At 42.5% G+C, this 20380-nt stretch overlaps 1 long non-coding RNA gene across 3 annotated transcripts in view; it reads right to left on the bottom strand.

Moving 5' to 3' along the window:
- Positions 1 to 4531: 4531 nt before the first annotated feature.
- Positions 4532 to 20380, bottom strand: part of LOC134364708 (uncharacterized) — a 68394-nt gene continuing 52545 nt past the window's right edge. For 2 of the 3 annotated variants that reach the window (XR_010021876.1, XR_010021873.1), the window contains one exon: positions 4532 to 5826. This is a non-coding gene — a long non-coding RNA (uncharacterized LOC134364708). Of the gene's footprint in view, positions 5827 to 12434; positions 12723 to 20380 lie in introns of those variants that run through there. The other variant, XR_010021875.1, reaches the window with a different exon arrangement.

Here is a 20380-nt window from a genome sequence, read left to right as displayed (position 1 = left end):
TTGAGCACATCACCCTTTCCTGGAATCCAGCCCTTTGGCTGACACTCTTCTGTGGAGACAGAGTGTCCCTCTCGCAGCTCAGAAATACCATTTAGGCTTTTTTTCGGCCTCAGCATTCCCATTCCGCAGTCTTTCAGCTTCTTCCAATCCTTTCGGACCTTCCCTTGGAAATATGCTCTGTCTTTTCCCACTAGTTCCTTCAGTTTATTTTTTCCAGAACTACTTTATTTTTTCTTTCCCTTCAAAAGACCCGAAGCTCCTTTCTTTCCCTACTCCTTGATTTCTGTTTCTCTCTTTCCCTCTGCCCTCTGCTCTTTCTCTCACTCCCTGTTTTGTTTTAATTGACCTCAAATGAAAATAGATTAATCACATTGTGTGTTTCATGGCACCCTCATTAGCTTCCATGCATGGCCCTCTTTTATTTGTTCTTTTTTCCCCTAATTACTTGTTTTTAATAATGCAATAGCCTCCCATGAATCTAACAACCAGTGCAACAAAATTGAGGCTCTCAACAATATCCTGGAGTGATCCATCTGGCATCCTGCCCAGGCCAACAATCACACTGAGCCGGGGTATCAGGCCTTCCTCTCTCTGTGCACAGCTCAAGTCTAACTGCTCTAACTATTCTACCTAAACTACTCTAGTGTTTCAAGAAAAGGTACAGTGCTGTACAGAGTCTTTTCCTTTATGTTAGCCTTATGTCATAGTTTTTTTACTTTCTATTTTGAAATATGTTCAAACTTACAAAGTTGCGTGGATAATACAAAGAACTCTCTCATCACTTTACTAATATATATATATATGTACATATTATTTTCCAGATCACTTGAAAATAGGTTCCATATATCTCTCCTCGTAATCCCTTAATACATTAGTGTGTATTTCCTAAGAACAAGGAAATTCTCTTCTATAACCACAAATGAGAAAATTTAACATCGATAGCATACTTGTATTTTGTCTATAGTTTGTTTTTTAGTTTTGTCAATTGTCCCAATAATATTGTTTATAGCAATTGTTTCTAGTACATATCCAGTCGAGAGTCACATTTGTGTCCAGTTGTTGCATCTCTTTAGTCTTCTTTAACCTAAAACATTTTCTCAGCCTTTCTTTGCTCCTCATGACGTTAACATTATGAATGTCTGGCCTTTTCACATGTCAGTGCCTGGTATTTTATTAATGTCCCTCAATCTGGGTTCTCCTGATGTTTCCTTTCGACTGGATTCAGGTTATGCATTTTTGACAGGAATACTGCAGAAGTGATCTATGTCCTTAGTATTTCACAGCCAGAGGCCCATTGCTGCTGACATTAGCTCTGATCCCTTGGTTACGGTGCTGCCTGGTGAACTATATGTTCACACGTATTCCTGAGGGAATTACTATTTCCCTTAATATTGAATTGCTATGATTTATCCATAATATTACATGTCATCGCTATCTCCTAAGCATTCTCTCTCCTTCGTGCACAAACAAACACAAGTTTTTGTCTTTTTTCTTCAACGTCTTCCACTTTCCAGCCACATTTTTACTCAAAATCAATTTGGGAATATACAACTCCTAGCTGAAGTAGGTACTTTCTCTCACTCAATTACTGCAGACTAAATCTCCAAAGATTGATATATAATGTGCCAAGAATATATGCTGCTGTAAAAGAAGGTGGCTTAGCAAAGAAGCAGATACCAAAGAGATCAAAAAGGACGAAGACCTTTTCTCACTTCCCACCCGACCTGTCAGCACTGATTAATTGAGGAACTATTATGTTCTAGTACCACAATTGACTAGACAGGGCCGAATAAAGCACAAAACCATGACTGGCTTACGAGCCTGATGCTGCCCCTCCCGGCAGCGCCCACGGATGGACGTCTCTCACGCCTCAGCACAGCTCAATGTCACCTCCTCCATAAAGCTACCCCTTGCTGCTGCTACCCTAAGTACTTAATTGGGCACCTACTATTTTCCAAAGCACAGTACAAGGGTATTTCAAAAAGTTCATGGAAAAACAGAATGGAAAGGGAATATGGATCTTTCCGTGAACTTTTCGAAGTACTGTTGTGTTTAGATGCTTTGTCACAGTAGTTCTGGAAAGCAGGTGTTGCTTTCCAGAGACTCAAATTTTTTTGCTGAGACTCAAATTTTCAAAGGACTTGGATGTAGACAAACAGCTGGCACACGGCAGAGCCAGAATCGGTGTCCAGGCCTCACTTCAAAGTTCTTTAGTCTTCTCACTGTTCCATAAAAGGCCCTGAGAGAGTTAAATGCTTTTTCCTGAAAACTCTTATAACATCTTGCTTATCACTCAACTACAGGGGTCATCACACACTATATTATATTTAGTTATGTTCATGTCCCTTCCCTGAAGTTGATTTTGAGCTACTTGAGCATAAGAATTGTCTTGTTCATCTTTGAGTTCCCAGAATTTAGTAGAGTAACTGCAAACACAGTCAAGTCTCATTATCTAGATTCTGTATTAGTCCCTTTCTGCTGCTTATAACAGAATATATGAAACTGGGTGATTTATAAAGAAATAAAATTTATTTCTTAATTTCAGAGGCTGGGCAGTCCAAAGCCCAGGGAACACATCTGGTGAGGGCCTCGTTCTGGGTTGTGACTCTTCACAGCAACACAGGATCACAGCAACACAGGGTGTCATACAGTGAATGGCTGAGCAGGAGAGAGCTCACCTCCTCACTACTCTCCTTTTAAAGCCATCAGAGCCACATCCATGCCACCTATTAAACCATCAATGGATTAATTCATTCACAAGGGCACAGTCCTCACAATCTAATCATCTCCTAAAGGCCCCACCTTTCAATTCCCATAATAGGATTTCTCACCTTAACACTGTTGCGATGGAGTTCAAGTCTCCAACACATGAACCATTGGCAGACACATTCAACCCACAGCAGACTCCATATTTGAGAATTTGCTAAAATTTGTCACCCCAAAATCAAAAATTAGGGCAGTTTTGTGAACACGTGCATGCACAGAGCAGTGAAAAATTTGTCTCCCAGTGAGCACGTTCCAGCCGACATAAAATGAGGTTTTGCTCTGTCTTCTTATTTCATCTTTCATACTGTAAAGAAGTGTCCTTTCCTCACTCTATTTAGTGCCATGCTTTTCATATTTTTGTGCTTTTGTGTGGTGATTTCACTGTTTAAAATGGCCCCACGCAGAATGCTGAAGTGTTGTCCAATGTTTCTAAGCACAAGAAGACTGTGATGTTACGAAAAAACGCATGTGTTAGGTAAACATTGTTCAGGCACTGCTGGCCTTGAGTTCAATGTTAAGAATCAACTGTGTATTAAATAAGATGTTGTTAAACAGAAACACATATAAAACAATATTATTTATCAATTGGCTGACCAAACTTTTGTGACCATAGACTCGAAGAAACCTAACCCTGTATTTCCCCTAGGAGCAATGGTTCAGTATTTACTAATTCAGTGTTTGTGGCAACTTTGTAGGACATAATTACTGCAAATAAAAATCAACTACAGTAAGTGATCAATAAATATATAATGAAAGAATAAGAGAAAGAAGACGTGTGTTAGAGAAATGACATTAACAGATGAAAAGCAGCTCCACAGACCTACATAAGCCAAGCAAATACATAAATAGAACTATACATTGATATATAAGATAACTTAGTCTAGGCCAAAAATATATTATTGTATGATAAGGATAACATGCAAAAAGGAAGGGGCAATAAATCTAGACTTCCTACCCAGTAGGAAGAAAATGTTTTGTGACTACTTCCTTTTAAAAGAATGAATATTTATTACACAGATTCAAGTATATCTGGCTTCCCTGAATTCAATACTCCATAATTAATAACTTTTCTCTTGATATCTCATTGAGCATATTAAAAATCTGTATGTTTTATGTTTGCAAAAATATAATAGTACTACATTTTTAACCTTAGGAGTTTTCAAGGGCTCACTATAACTCTTTTCCACATTTTTATTATTAAATTTTTCCTTATATAATAACAGCATGATTATATCCACTTTAAAAATAATCTACTAGAATATTTATCTTTGAGCTCTTCATAAAGCAAGGAGAAGGGATTTGTTTGATCTTTCGACTGACTTTATAAAGCAGATTCTACACTGTGGCATGACAGGAGAAGGCCCGACCTGCCAGTTTCTTATCCATATGATTGTGGTGAGAGCAGACATAACATTATGGCTCAAGCAGAACAGAGATGAGCTTACAAAGTACATGGTTTAAATAATTCCAGAGCTTTGGGACACAGATCTCTTTTTTCGAGACACGTATCTCATGTAACCATAATCATGATTGGTGGTGGGGAATTTTAAAAACAGAGTCTCCCCAAGGCTTCCAGACTTAGTTATACCACAGCTAAATCAGGTGATTCCAACACACGATTCACATCCCACAGAAAATTAAATGTTTACAAAAACAAGACTCCCAAAGGATGAAGTAGCCTTTTCTCAAAATCTATTCAAATTTTTAAGCCAATCTTTTTTTTTAAAGTTTATTTATTTATTAATATATTTTTTTTTACATTCTATGATGTTGTTGTGGAGGAGTTGGGGGGGAGAGGGGAAAGGGAAAGGAAATAGGGTGGGAGAAGGAGAAAGGATGAGGGGCAGGGTTGAGGCCTGTGGCACCCCCTCATTCCTGCAGGGGAGACCAGGGTGCTTCCAGTGGGGTCTTGGTCATTGCTCGGCTGGGTGCAGATGTCAGGGGGGTGTGGCTGAAGCCCTTGCCCCCCAACCACTCCAGCTCGGAAGCCCAGGGAGCTTCTTGTGGCAGCTAAGTGGTCATTGTTGGGCTGGTTGTGGGTGTCAGGGGGCACGGAAGAAGCCCTTAGCCCCCCACCACCCTGGTTTGGTAGCCCAGAGGAATTCCAGTGCTAGGTTTTATAGGTGTTCTTTGGTGATGTGAGACCTTCACTAGTTATGATCAAATTTTGTCTCTGGTCTGTGGGTATTTTGTTTTTTCTTCCAGTTCTGTGCTGAATTATTGGCTGTTCCCACCACTTAAACTCTGCACTGGAACTAATTTGTTGTCCTTTACTTACTTCTAAAATGGGGAAACTTCCCATGGGTACCAGCACTTGAACCCTGTGGTTGAGCTAAATTGTTGCTTTGCTGCTAATTCCCTGGGGAAAGCTTTTTGTGCAGCTCAGGTTTTAATGTTCGACTTTATAGGTACTTCCGGCTCTCATGAGATCCAGTGCACCTGGGTTGTATAGAAACTCTGGTCTGGTCCTGAGTCTTTTCAGCATTCTGTACCTCTTGCAGTTCTATATTCCTGACCAGTCTCCTCTGAGTGGTCCTGCACTGATTAGGGGGGGCAGATCAGCTGTCCGTGTTGTGTCCCAGTATTTCCCCCAGTGGGCCCATCTCCCCTAGCCCCCACACTCCAAACACTTCCCATGGGATGGGCCATGTGCTGGTCCCTTGTGATGACTCACTGGCCTCTGAGTGGCTCCTTTTTTTCAGTTGTTGTGGCTTCTCGCTACTATGTGGGTCCATAGGAACGCTGTTAGTGGTCTTGCTGGCCTGGGGACCACCGAGGCCCACTTCTCCCCTGCCGCCTCCAAGCAACTTCATCCAAAGGGCACGGCTATGGCTTTTGCCAGCTCCTGCTCCATGTGCTCAGCAGCTCCAGCCTGGACACAGCCAGGGCTCGATAAGGTCCAAGTGGTTTTTTCTTTCTCTCATCATGGCTTCTTCCATCTTTATGCACTCCACAGGTCTCTCCTCCTCTTCCAAGCTCTAGAAGCCCGGCTTGGCTGCCGTTACTTTTTCATACTTGTAAATTGGTTGATTTGTGGGAGACAGTGATGCTGTAAATGTTCTGGCAAGAAATTTAAGAGCAACGTCAAGATTCTCAGGCTAACAATAACAATAATGAATACATGGAGGAGGAGGAGATAAGGCAAATATGTCAAGCTGTTAACAATTGGTAAACCTGGGTAAGGGTATATGCTGTTCATTGTACTATTTTTGTAACTTTTTCATAGTTTTAATTTTTAAAAAAATAAAAAATAGAAAATAAAAAAATTTCTGACAAAACATGTGGCTTAACTCACACACATTATAAACGTATAGAAGGAATTGCTGGGCAGCATAATGACCACTAAAGCAAATACACTAAGCACATGCATCAAAGAATTCTTGGATGAGATCTGTCTTTCTAGCAAATCAAGGCCGAGTCTTGATTAATGGCTGGGCCCCAGGCTGTCATTCATTCATTCCACTACCTACCAAATATTTATTGAACAACTACCAAGTGTGAGACTCTGAACAGGGGTTACAACAGTGAACACTGTAGACAAAGTCCCTGCCTTCCTGAAGCTTACGTTCAACTGCAACAACAGGAAAAAGCAAAGAAACCTACAATAGATTGGGTGGTAACAAGTACTAGAAATAGAGTGACAGAGTATTATGATTACTTTAGGTAGGGTAGCCAGGGTAGGCTGTCCTCCCTGAGAATATGACATTGGAGCAGAGACCTGAGGACGTGAGGTGCAGACCCTGTGTGTATCTGTGGAGAATGTTCCAGGCAGAGGGTGTGCCCAAGGAGTCAGAAGTGGGCCAGCAGCTAGTGTGACTTCAGTGAAGTGAGGGGCAGGAGCCAGGAGGATGAGGGTGGACAGGTACCAGGGCCAGGTCACGGTCTGGCCTTGCAGGCCAGCAAGTCAACAAACACTGAGAAGAAAAAAATCACGAATTCCCAACATTTATTAACAAATAGCTTTGTTTGGAAAACAGTTGGTGGTTCTGCAAAAGGTTAAACATAAAATTATCATATGATCCAGCAATTTCACTTCTAGGAATATACTCAAGAGTTGACAGCAGGTTCCCAAAGAGATACTTGTACATCCCTGTTCATAGCAGCACTATTCACCATAATCAAAAGGTGGTAGCAAACTAAATTTCTATTGATGGATGAATGGATAAGCAAAATGTGATATGCATTTGTACATACGGTGGATATTTATTATTGAGCCTTAATAAGCAATAAAATTCTGACGCATGCTACATCATCAATAAACCTTGAAGACATTATGCCCAGTTAAATAAGCCACGCCCCAAAGGACAAATACTCATACTGTATGATTTCACTTAGGTGAGGTACCTACAGTAGTCAGATTCATAGACAGAAAGAAGAACAGAGGTTACAGGGGATAAAGGGTGGGGTAATGGCGAGTTATTATTTAGTTGTAATAGAGTTTCTGTTTGGGATTTTGAAAAAGTTCTAGAGATGGATGGTGGTGATGGTTTCACAACATTATGAATATACTTAATGCCATTGAATTGTACACTTGAAAATGGTTAAAATGGTGAAGTTTATGCATATTTTACTGCAATAAAAAAACTTAATTTTTTTTGCTTACATTATTCACTTTATCCCTTCAAGGTAACTAACCCACTGCATTTTGCTAAAATGAGCGTGTGACATGTTAGAGTGTCATATCACACCTGTGCTGTGATTTAACTTTCGCCTTTATACAGATTTTCCTCTGATTCCATCCTCATGGCAGCTTTGTGGGAAAATTTAGCACATCCCTGTGGGAATAAGAGACAGCAGCACTGGACGTTTTTCTTTAGCTCTACCGCCATCTAGTGTGCAGAAAGGAGAATCCTGGGCTCTGTAGAAAAGAGGCTGAATGTGCATTACTTGCTTCCTTGTCTGAACTCACAGCATGTTTGACTGCAGAATAAACTCTGGGAAACTACCTAGCATGGTCTTCTTGCTTTCCTTTAGATTAAGTAAAATTTCTAGAAAGAACATCATACTTCAAAAATTACACCATATTTCACATTATCCTGAAAACAAGACAGGTGATAAGGCTCTGTCTTCCCAGTGCCTCTGGCCCCTTAGTCCTCATTTTTCACCCAGTCACATCCTCAGATGTTTGCTGTGACTCCCTCATTATGCTTGCTGTTCACCGCCTGTCTCTATCCACCCCTGCTGTAACGTGAGCTCCAGGAGGGCAGAGAATTTTGCCTTCTTTTCTTTTCTTTCCTCTTTTGTTTACTGATATGTCCCAAGTGACCAGAGCAAAGCCTGGCACATAAATAACAAGCATTTACTAAATGTTTATTGAGTAAATGATCAAAGGAATAAATGAAACACTGATGGGAGCCACTCTAGAAATGGGTGAGAAGTTGTGTTTGTGATGTGTCACTTTGTGACTGATCCCTTTTCTCCTGGGCAGAGCACACTGCTATTCAGTGGCTACTCCCTAATCTTTGACTCATGACTGCCTTCTGAGGAGCTGGGCATTGTCACTTCTTAGAAAGCATTGGCTATATTCCACTCAAATAAACATTGCTTCTAATTATCAAAAATAGCGGTATCAAAGGATGTCGTGCACATGGCTGACTAGAAGCACGCAGCACTTACCTCCACCACAGAGAAAGACCAAAACAAGCAGGTAACCACACATTGAATAGAGTGTCTAGGAGAGAACACTGGAATTCAGAAAAAAAAGTGAAGAAAATCCCTGAGTGACAAAGACTCAGATGACAGCATGGAAAGGACAGTGAAGCCTTGGATCAGCTCAGGGACTCCCTACTGTGGGGAAAAGGAAAGTGGGAAATCCCCAACAGCCTATATTCCCACCACCACCACCTGCAATCCTAAGTACAAGAGAGGGCCACATCCCTTTTAGGCCCTGAGCACAGCATAGGCAGTTACCTGGCATCCACACAACTGCATTATTCTAGAAAGAGGATTCACACTGAGTCCTGCTAACCCCCCAGGACCCAGACGGCATCAGCACCATTCTGGGATCAGAGCCAACACCAGAATGCATCCTGCCCTGTGGACCAATAGCCCCAGCATCATCACATGCCTGGAGCCTCAATGACATCTTACCACACCTACCCAGATAGCTGCAGTGTCACAGAGGGTGCTGGACCCCAGCAATGTAGCCATAACCCCAAGCACCCAAACACATGTAGTGCCCTGCATCCCAGAAAATGGGTGGTCGGGCACAGTAGGAAAACCCCTCCAAATCAAAAAGAGCCAATGTGTGCTCTCCAGAGACTGAAAAGGCATACCACAAACTTGTATGAAGTCTTTGCAAAACATATATCTGAAAAAGAATTTGTATCCAGAATATATGCAGGACTCTACTCCTCAATAATAAGAAACAATTTTTTAAAATGGGCAAAAGATTTGAACGTACTCATCAGAAAAGCTATACAAATAGCAAATAAACACATGAAAAATTGCTCTATTTCTCTAGTTATTAGAGAAATACCAATTGAATCCATAATGATAAACCATTACATACTCATTATAATGGCTAAAATTAAGAAGATTGACAATACCAATGTTGGTAAGAAGGTGTTATAATTGGAGCTCTCAGACATTGCTGGGAGAAACGCAAAGCCACTTTAGAAAATGGCTTGGCAGTTTCTTATACATGTAAACACACACTTACCATAGGGACACAGCACTTCCACTACTAGGTATTTACCCAAGTAAAATGAATGCAGATGTTTGCACAAAAAATGTCAAAGTTCACAACAGATTTATTCATAATAGCTTCAAACTAGAAGCATCCCAAATCTCCAACACTGCTTAACACATAAACAGATCATGGTTATTCATAAAATGGAATATTAGCAAACAACAAAAAAAGAATGAAATATGATACACGCACTAAACATGGATGACTCTCAAAAGCATTATGCACAGTGAAAGAAGCCAATGCAAGAGACTCCTCGGCTTGTGCTTGTGACTGTGTCAGCCAACAGAGCACAACAGAAGTGATGCTATGTTCCCTGTTCACTAGAACTCTCATTTTAGAGCCCTGAGGTACCACGTAAGAAGTCCATTTCACTTGAGGTGCCATGCTGTGAGGAAGCCCAAGTCACATGGGAGGCGACTTAGAGCTGTTAGGCTGATGGGGCCACCTGCACTCATACTTCAGCCATTTTCAGCTCAAGCACGACACACGTGGGTGAAGACACCTTCTCAGAAGGCAATCCTCCAGCCCAGCTATTTACCAGCACATGGCCATTTGAGTCATTCCAGCTGAGGCTTCAGACATCATGGAGTAGAGAAGAGGTGGCTCACAGTGCTGTTTCTGAATTTCAGACCTACAAAAGTCATGAGCATAGGAAAATTTTGTTTTACGCCACTGTGTTTTGAGGTGATTTGTTAGGCAACAATAGATGCTATGGGCTGAATTGTGTTCCCCCCAAATTCATATGTTGAAGCCCTAACCCCAGGACTTCTGAATCTAACTGTGTTAGGAGATAGGCTTCTAAAGAGGTAATTAAGTTACAATGAGTCCATTAGTGTGGGCCCTAATCCAGTCAATTGGTCCTTGTGAGAAGAGGTCATCAGAGATGAACAGAGAGACTCCAGGGACGATCCCACAGAGAAAAGGCCATGTGAGGACACATTGAGAAGGTGGCCATCTGCAAGCCATGGAGAGAGGCCTCAGGAGAGACCAAACCTGCCAGCACCTTGATCTTGGACTTCCATCCTCCAAACTGTGAGAAATTTCTGTTGTTTAAGCCGCTCAGTTTGTGGTAATTTGTCACGGCAGCCCTAGCAAGCTTCTACAGTAGGTAACCTGAACACTGCCAAGCTCAGGAAAAACCTTTCTTCCCCCATTCCCCCCTGACTCTGCCAAGTCCACTCGGTGAGCCTCCAGCAGCCTTGTGCTTTTGTTTTGTTGTTGTTGTTGTTGTTATTGTTGTTGTTTTACTAAGTGACCCTCATCCTTAACGTTTACTTAAAATCCAGGCTTGGACTCCTGATCAAAGCTGACAGAATGGAATCCTCTCAGACAGAAACTGATTTGGGGATTCAGGGAGAACCAGGAAATCACCCCAAGGGGGGCTCAGGGGTAGAAAGATGTAGTCTGCAGAGACGAGCTTATAGGCAGACGCTCAGAAACAAGCACATGAAAGAGACTGGGAAAGTTCTTAAAGGTTTCCTTTTTCTAATCAGTACAACTTTCTGGAGTGCCAGCTCTATTCCATCTGTTCTGAGAGATGGGCTCGTATCTTCATCATAAACTCTCCTTTTTGATTAAGCTAGCTCAAGTTGGTTTCTATGATTTGCAACCAAAAAGCCCTAAATAACCCAAGTGCCAGTTTGGGTCCATCGACGGTGGATGTCTATGGGATGGGGGCCTAGACAGAAGAACGAGAGAAGACCCCTAGCCCCAGCTCTCACTCCTAACATGCTCAGAAATAATCAGAGACCTCTGGGGAGGTCAAGAGGTCTTACACGAGCAACTAGGAAAGAAGAGTCAGAAAATTTTGAGTTATGACTGTAGACATGACCTCGTTTATACTCACAGCCCTGAGAGGCCTGGGGAAATCTGAGTTACAGAGAGACAAATTGAGAAGAACTACAGAAACCTGTGGTGATCGTGCCTCGCAGGCAGGCCTGCACCCAGAGTGCACTGGGATGTTTTTAACGTGTTAAAGAAAAAAGTCACTTCAGAAAGAAACGCAAGACAAATTGAATCTTCTGGCAGTGTACTGTGAAGTGCCTGGCCAGGATGAAAAAGCAATCAATCAATCGAAAACAGTTTTCCAGGAAGGAGCTTCATGGGCCCAAAAGGAAGCTCTGGGAAGACCTCCGACCCAGCTGCAAACAGGAGAAGAAGAGGCAGCTCTCGCTTGTTCCGTCTGTCACGCCTGACCTAAGCCTGGCCTGCAGCAGGCCCAGACTCCCAAGGATCGGCTGTGGAATGGGAGGAGAAGAAACGCTGGAAAGCCTGGCCTGCAGAGGAGCGAGGGGGCTGAAGACCAGCCAGCAACTCCATCCCAGCCAGTGACTCGGAAGCTCCTTGTCCCTGTGCAATGGCACATGCATCCCGACAGAGAAGCAGATATACTGGTAGGCACATGTCCCCTGATGGACAGCAGCGTGTGTCCTGATAGCAACAACACACATGGTAAACGGAATTATATTCCTGAATACTCGCATCCTGGGGAGGTGATGCTTCCCTGGTACCACTGGTGTCGTGCCGGCCCCTGACATTTCCTCTGGCCAATGACGTGTAAGCAGAAGTGTCAAGTGTAATTTCCAGACAGTCGCTTTCAGACACCGTGAGTCAGGGTCGCAGAGGCAGGAGGAAGAGTCAGGCAGAGACTGTGCGCGTGGCGACTAGTGGTGCATATAAGGGGACAGGGCATGGGTCCCTTTCCCCTCACAGGAAACACCCAAATGGCCCCCCTAGAGGAAGCCATGACAGAGCTGGAAGCCGTGTCAAGGGCATCTGAGCCAGCTTCTGCTGGGAGAATGTTAGACTTGTACTCAGAATGGATGCCAAGGCCACAGGAAATTGTAAGAATCCACTCCACGATCCCACTGGGCATCCTCAGGATTTCTCAAGTACAGATGAAACGTTCTCTCTTTTAAAGTCTGACCCCATTTCTTGTCCCAGGAATGAGTGAAATATCTTTCAGGAAATCCCCATCTTCTCATACCTGACAGTGAAAGCACATGCCAGTGACCTACAGACCCGGTTGCTTCTGTCGTCGCCGTGCAGGGTGGCTCAGGCTGGGAGAAAGGGCGCCACACAGCAGTGAGGACAGAGAAGGAGCCGGAGATCATTATTCACGTCCTGGATGACATCTCTGCACTGTTCTCATCCAGGCGGGGGCACCGTGGTTCATCCTGTTCCCACAGGGGCTGAGGTCACTGGGAATCGTGGGCAGGGGGCAATGTTACTGACTGTCACCCTCCACTTCCAGGTCACATAATGTCTGGGGAAAGAACGGGTTATCAGAGAATGGCGTGACCGTGTGTTGGAAGGACAGAGGGGAAAGAGGCAGGTAAACCCTTGTCCCACCCTCTCTGACTGCAATCTCAATCGACACATGCCGTGATGGCTTTCTGACCCTTCAACCACCACCAGCCCCGCACACCCACCCCCAGGAACCTGAGCGTCTGCACACGCCGCCTGCTCCCCCAGGCAAGCCCCAGGAAGCAGACAGGAGGGTAAGGGCTGCTGCCCCACGTGTGAAAGTGAGACTGTCGGCTGGACGCACGCTTGAATTTCTCCTGTGACAGGCGCTGCAGTCCCCTAGGCCATCTTCATTTCCTACCCTCTCTATTGTGACCAAGACATTTCTTCTAGATGCCTGAGTAGTTTCCGTGTGTGATCATTTTTAGAATGTGGGGGGAGTGTCGGGGGGGGCCTGGTTTTAGGTCAGAAGATCCAATGCCATTGCCTCATTTATTCACTCATTCATTCCACAAACATTCCTTGCATGTCTACCATGCATCAGGCACTGTTCTAGGAGTCGGGATAGGACAGTGTGTGAGACCCACAGTCCCCACCATCTGAGAGCTGTTTGGAGGGGAGAGAGACAAGAAAAATACAAGTAAATAATGATCGTATCAGGTAACTGCTCTAAAGACAAATAAGGATCGTCGGCCCTCTGTATCTGTGGGCTCTGTGTCTGCAGATTCAACCAACTGCAGATCGAAAATATCCAAGGGAAAAAAAATAATACAACAATAAAAAATTGTATCTATTAAAGAACAATACAGTATAAGAACTATTTATATAGCATTTACATTGTACTAAGTATTATAAGCAGTATCATAAGTAATCCAGAGATGACTTAAAGTATACAGAAGGTTGTGCATAAGTTATATGGAAATACTACACCATTTTATATCAGGGACTTGAGCATGGGAGGCAGGTGTTGAAACCAATGCTCCGCGGATACCGAGGGACGATTCCAGATAAGGGAAGAGCGCGAGGAAGAAGCTCTTAGCTGGGGTGGCTGGAAAAGGCTTCTCTGAAGAGGGGACATTTCAATGAAGACCTAGGGACGGGGGAGAGCACCTGTGTGACAGCTGGGGGGACAGAATTCCAGGAACAGGAAACTGTCTTCATGGCTCAGGAGCTGCCAATCACTCAGGGAAAAAGTATTTCTCGTAGCCCCTATTTCTTATCTTGAGGTTTATGCTTTTGCTAATAAGGCACTGACAAAAAATGATAAGGCTAGAAAATGTGTGAAATATGAGGGGAGGGCTTGCTACCCCCGCACACTCTATTTCTAGATTTTTCCCAGCCAGTGCAGACAAGGTCCTACCTGTAGTCCTACACACGTAAGTGTCTTTAAAACGTCATTCCAAAGAAAAATAACAAAATCGTACTTATGCACTCTCTGCCCACAGCTGTGATCCATGGGGATCTAAGATCATGGGAGGAAAAACCCAGAGATCAATCTCAACTGTCAAGGCCTCTCCCCAACACCTGCTCAAGGAGAGGCCCAAAGAGAGGGCACTAGAGGAGGGAGGAAGTGCGGGGAGACACAGCTGGCCCTCCTGAGAATTCCCACCTTGGTGCCCCACTGGCTCAGGAGCAAGGCCATTAGCACCACCTGCAGATAGAGGCTGTGAGGACAATCAGAGGCCCTGGTGGAGTCTCAAGGAAACATGGACCTCAGGTGTGGCCAGCACTGGGGATGGAATGGGGGTTTTCAAACCTGACCGTCCCAGACACTCTAGGCACTTGGGAGAGCCTGGGCTGACAGCGTGCAGAACCAAAGGACCCCAGAGGCACCTCCACTCTCTACCCACAATTGTGCATTACACCACGTCCTCCCTTCCGTCCTCTCTCCTCTGCAGCTGTCCACTGTTTTCTCCTCCCCTTCTGCTCCCTTCTTCTGTCCCTTGCCACATCACCTACCAATTGCTTTTCTCTCTGACCCTCTTCAGCTCCGTCTCTCATTATTTCTAAAGAAAATGTTGTAAAAGAAACAAAATGTTTAGTTGCACAGAAATTCCAATGGAGGAAATGGTATTTTACCATCAACAACAGTGCTTTTGTCCCGCTCCAAATTGGAGGTGACAGTGCCACCTTCGTTTCCTACTGGTGGCATCTTCTATGTTTATGGGCCTTTGAAGAGCAGCCTGATATTGTATAGAAAGCAACACAATGTGTCTCTATTCTGTGAACCAGCAATCACACTCCTGGGAATATGTGCTCAGCAAGTAATTCAACAGAAGCCAAAAAATGTCACACACATGCCAATGTCCTTTGCAGCATCATCTATAATGACAAAAAGTAGGAAACAATGTAAGTGTGCAACAACACTACTGTCATGTGTTAGCAAACTCTATTCATAAAATGACTCAACGGGGTACTGTGTGTCCATGAACAATCACAACCATAAACACCATGAGGAAACATGCAAAGCTCTACATTTTCATGTGAAAAGAGCAGAACACAAAATTCTATTACCGTTCACTGGAACTATGTAAAGCCAGGTTGGGAAAGAACACACAAAAATAAGAGTAGTTTTTCCCTCCTACATTACAGTGGTGAAAGTACAAGCTTCTCTTTTAAAAATGTTTAACATTGTTACACTGCTTTAATAAATGATATTACAGAAATTTTGTCAGGAAGTCCAAGATGAATGAGTCATAATTCCTCACCCACAGCCCCACGAGGCATTTCCTTTTATGTGTCTGTCTTTGTGATACGTTTCTCCATCCTTCCTATATCACCTCACCCCAAGATCAATTGCTTAATAGAACCTTTAAGCATGAATATTAAGTAAATCATATTTGTGACTTTTCAAAAAGCAGAGTATCACGTATTTCTAAATGGGGAATTTATGCTGTGCAATTAATATTATATGTTGCAGATGCATAAATTACTGACTATATTAAAGGCAGAGTAATCTGGTTAAGAGAAATTGAGCTATAGTGTTAAGAAGATTGGTGTTCAAAATTCAGTCTTCTATGTGACCCTGACGAAGTTATTTAACCTGCCTGGGCTTCAAATTTCTCATTTGAAAATAGCCTGAGATTGCCACTTTCACAGCATTACTATAAAGAATAAATGGTGTCATATATGCAAAGCACTGAACACAGGTTCCACTACATGAGAAGCAGTCAATAAAATGTACTATGTATTATTACCGTTATCATTGTCATTGTTAATATCATTTTATCATAAAAGAATGCCATCACAAAATTATTATTCTTCACAACCCGCACACCAAAGTTAATATGAAGTTTATAAAATGTTCAGCTGGACAGTAGCAAAGACAGTCTTTGCAGCCCTCTCGATATAATGAACCTTGGCTAACGTTCCCATTGTAACCAACCCAACTCTATTAATAGGAAAGAGCCTGTACTTAATGGAGTGATGCTGCAGCAAGGAAACGTCTTTTCAAGAAATCATAATATTATTGATCTATTTTTCATTTTCCTATTCAAGAAAGCGGACCACAAGCATATTGATCTTAATGGGTGGGTGGTGAAGGAGTGGGAGCTGTTTTCTCTGAATCCGTCAGAGGCTTATCTCAATATGTCACTGGTAAGTAAGAATTTTACATCCCTGCCCAGAGAACCCCTCAAATGGCTGGGCTCTGTCCCTGAATACAGGCTACTACATTGGTCCTTAAATACACCACCCGGAAAAATACTCAGCCCTAGTTGAGCTTGACCGTCTCCAAACACAATGCCATTTAGACAACACAGCTTGAGTTTGTTTTCTATGTAACAGAGGATGGCAACTGGATGGAAAAGGGAAGAGCTCAAGAGTGCAATCTCCCACGTGCAGGGTTTTTGGAGGCAAATCATGAGAAAGAGAGACAGAGAAGAGAGCAGAGAAACGTTTATCCAAAATCCTCTTGGAAGCAGTCTCAGCTCTGAAATGAAGAAATCCTAGGGGTAAAAGAAAGTGATGTAGGACAGTCTATATAACTATAATGATGATGGGTGATGATGACTTTATAACTGCACACAGCACAGCAACTTGTCATCTTTTCATTTTCAAAGTGCTGCTTTTTTCACCCTTATATTATCACAACTATACAAGAAAGATGCATGGGAAGTTTGAGTGACTCCATGGTGACCAAATTTCTGGTCCGCTCAAGCTCCGAGGACTTTCTGATGCTGCTGACCCTTCTGTGCTTGGTCCTTGTGGCTGTGGAGACTTTCCTAGTCTCTTCACACTGCTCTCGTCCTGGTCCTGCCTCCTAAATGTGCAAATCCCCTCCCCGCAAAGTGCATCCATCTCTCTCCATCTCTCTCTCTCTCTCTCTCTCTCTTTCTCTCTCTCTCTCTCTCTCTCTCTCTCTCTCTCTCTCTCTCTCTCTCTCTCTCTCTCTCGCCTCTTCCCAGAGTCACATTCTGAGCCCATTCTTTTCCTGAGCATCAATTCTGTATCTGAGATAGCTTCATGGAAAACGTGAGAGTTGAACTGGGTCCGGAAGCTGGATGGATTTAAATAGACGAGGAAGTAGAATTGGGAAAGGAGTAGATGAGACGGGAAGCCCAGCAGAGCAGACGGCAGATACAGAACAAGAAATATCTGAATGACAGTGAAGCTCCAAGGGATTCTGATTCTTTTCTCAAACTGATAAGAGGACTTTTCCATCTTCTAGGGCCTTCTGTTTTTCTAAATACCTGGGGGCACTTTCTAGTGCTTACTATCCAGAGTTTAGAAATGAGTCAAAGGACACAGAAACGCTTCCCACATTCTCACCTCCAATGACATCAAAAAGAATTTCACAGCTCCCCAGAGGCCCCATTTCTCACCTCCCCAGGCCTCACCAGAAATGCCCCAAGCTCTCTGGGCATGGGTGGCCTGATGCTATTTGTTCCCCATTTCCAATTCTGAAGCAGTGTTTCAACTCCTGCTAAGTTCAACTGCTTGGCCTTTCATGCAAAGAAAGATCACTTCCCTGCTTTCAGAATTTTGATGTCAGTTCAAAGGAGTTTCAGTGAGCTGTCCAAGATTTCCATCATTATTTCCTCATACCTGTCCCAGGCTTATTACACAATCTTTGATGCCAAGTCTGCAGAAGAGAGAATGCTTTCTAATATTTTAGTAAAAGAAAGAAAAACCACATTGTGCATTTCATTAGCTCCTCATTGCATTACATATTACTATGCATGGTCACTACTTTCCTGAAACAAAAAATAACAGTGGACCATCATGAGTCCAAAGCTGGAGATAACATAACTTTCTTAACCCATGTGGTTTTCAAAAATAACTTATCTCTAAGGAGAGACATCATTTAGTGCAGATTATGCAGCACAGGAGAAGAAATATAGCACGATATAATACGCCCATATGCAAAATTAGAAAAATCATTACTTTTGGCAACTTACAACTATTGAATATATTTTAAGGTCCATGGCTTAGATAAGAATTTTTGTTCTTTATCTCCCTATGTGCCTATCTCTGATTGTATGAGCATATTCTAAACATACCTTAATCTACTCATTGCTCCACCCCCGCCTATTTCACCCTGAAATATATATTTTTAATAACTTTTTTATTTTTATTTTATTTTATTTTATTTTATATTTAAAAGCATTTAATGACATAGCATATATTTAACAGATAGGGCAGAAGTTGAGAGGTACAGGTCATACAACTGAGCACCAGGCCTGAGCGGCCACCTCCCTGTCAGGCCCAGCCTCTGGAGCGCATTCCTATCAATGCCATTTTGATTGTGCAGTAAGATGAAACTTTGTCATTACAATCGTTACAGTGACAGAGAAATGCACACTATGTATCAAATAGCAAAGTAATGAAGCAAATTATAACACAGTGTGGCAACGCAGGAGCAAGTGACCATTAGAGTAACATTACTTTGTCCAGTAAATGCTTCAGTTCCATTTGTACACTTACCGATGATTTGAAGGGTTTATTATACATCTGGTTTTCTTATACTTTGTGCTAGAATTATCTCAAACATACAATATAATGTATTTCAGCAAAAAAATAAAAATAAAATTGAAATTTATTTTAAAGGTGGTTGTAGATTCCATGGTCAAAAGATAAAATAAGAGTATTGTCTGCCTACCCAACACTGTGTTTTCTCTAACTTGCTTTAGGATCAGATAGAGCAAGCACATCACAAATCCATTTCAGAAACCCATTTTTCCACCTACCTGTACAAGTACTTTGGCACCTTTCTTTACCAAAAGATATTCAATGCCCACAGTTAAAGTATAATCCATATGCCAGTTTCCAAGCTTTTAAAAAATAAATCTATTGACATCTGCTTTAGATAATGACAGCATAGTTCCAAAACTATCTAGGAAATCATATAAATACTAAATCATTTACTTGGACGTATTGGAGCTGCCAAGGTAACCAGGACTTGAGGGTGCAAGAGCCCAGAGAAAAGAGAACCATAAGGAGGTGAGCTGACCTTCTGTGTGTTGCCTTTCCCATCAGGATATTTGCTCACCTTCATGGTGAGCTAGAATGTGTAAAACTGGGCAGTGAGCTGTGGCTAAGAGATAAAGAAGCCACTAGAACTTTTGGAAATCTCACAGGAATGGAGAGAAAGATAATAGGATCTGAAGCTTGTCTTAGTCCATTTTTGCTGCTTTAACAAAATATCTGAGGTTGAGTGAATTATAAACAACAGAAATTTATTTCTCACAATTCTGGAGGCTGTAAAGTCCAAGATCAAGGCATTGCAGATTCAGTGTCTGGTGCCAGCCATTCGTCACCAATGGTGCCATCTAGATGTCCTCAGATGGCAGAATGGTGGAAGAGAGTGAGCCTACTTCCTCAAGCCCCTTTATAAGAGACTAATCCCATAGATGAGGGCAAAGCCCTCATGACCTAATGACCTTTTAAAGGCTTCATCTCTTAATACATTGGTGATTAAGTTTCAACATGAATATTGGAGTGAACACAAATGCATAAACCATCACAGAGATGCCTGGCTGGCAGTGCTACAGTGACCAAGAACCTGGAGCAAACAAGCAAGAAGAGGGAACACAGAAACAAATCATCAAACTCCTCAGAGCAAGAGGCTGAAAAGGTTAGCAGAAAACTGCTGAAAATATACCAAATTTTTTAACAATCTGAGTACTGATAAGACAAAATTTCAGTTTAGGAACAATAAAAATAAGAGGGCCCTCGAAATCACCTCAGGCTTTCAGTGTAGATTTTCAGTGAGCTACATCCTAGAAGCAGAGAGGAACAAGGGGTCCATGGAGCCTTACCAAACCTGCAACCCAGCCTTAAGTCAGCTCTGTGCCTGAGTAGATTAAGGGAACCTGCCCCCACTCCACCTGCCCCTCAGAGGGTGTGCTGAACCCTCTCTAGAAGAAGTTAGCATTGTCCTGAGTCTCCACAGTTCTCATATACAATGTCTGACATTGAATCAAAAACCATCAAACATACTAAAAAAGACAAGCATGAGAATAAAAAGAGGAAAGAAACAAATCCACAAAAGACCTACTTATTTGAGTTATCGGACAAACTTTAAAATAACCATGACTAATACTTTTCAAATATAAGACAATATGAGAATTTCACCAGAGACCTGTAATGTACTTTTTGAAAAGCATCAAACAGAAACTCCAGAACTAAAAATTACAATAATTGAAATTAAGAACTCAATAGACAGGTTTCATAACA

This window comes from Cynocephalus volans, chromosome 16 (assembly GCF_027409185.1).
Source record: "Cynocephalus volans isolate mCynVol1 chromosome 16, mCynVol1.pri, whole genome shotgun sequence".
In the NCBI taxonomy this organism is placed as follows: Eukaryota; Metazoa; Chordata; class Mammalia; order Dermoptera; family Cynocephalidae; genus Cynocephalus; species Cynocephalus volans.
This window is presented reverse-complemented; position numbering and strand designations above follow the sequence as displayed.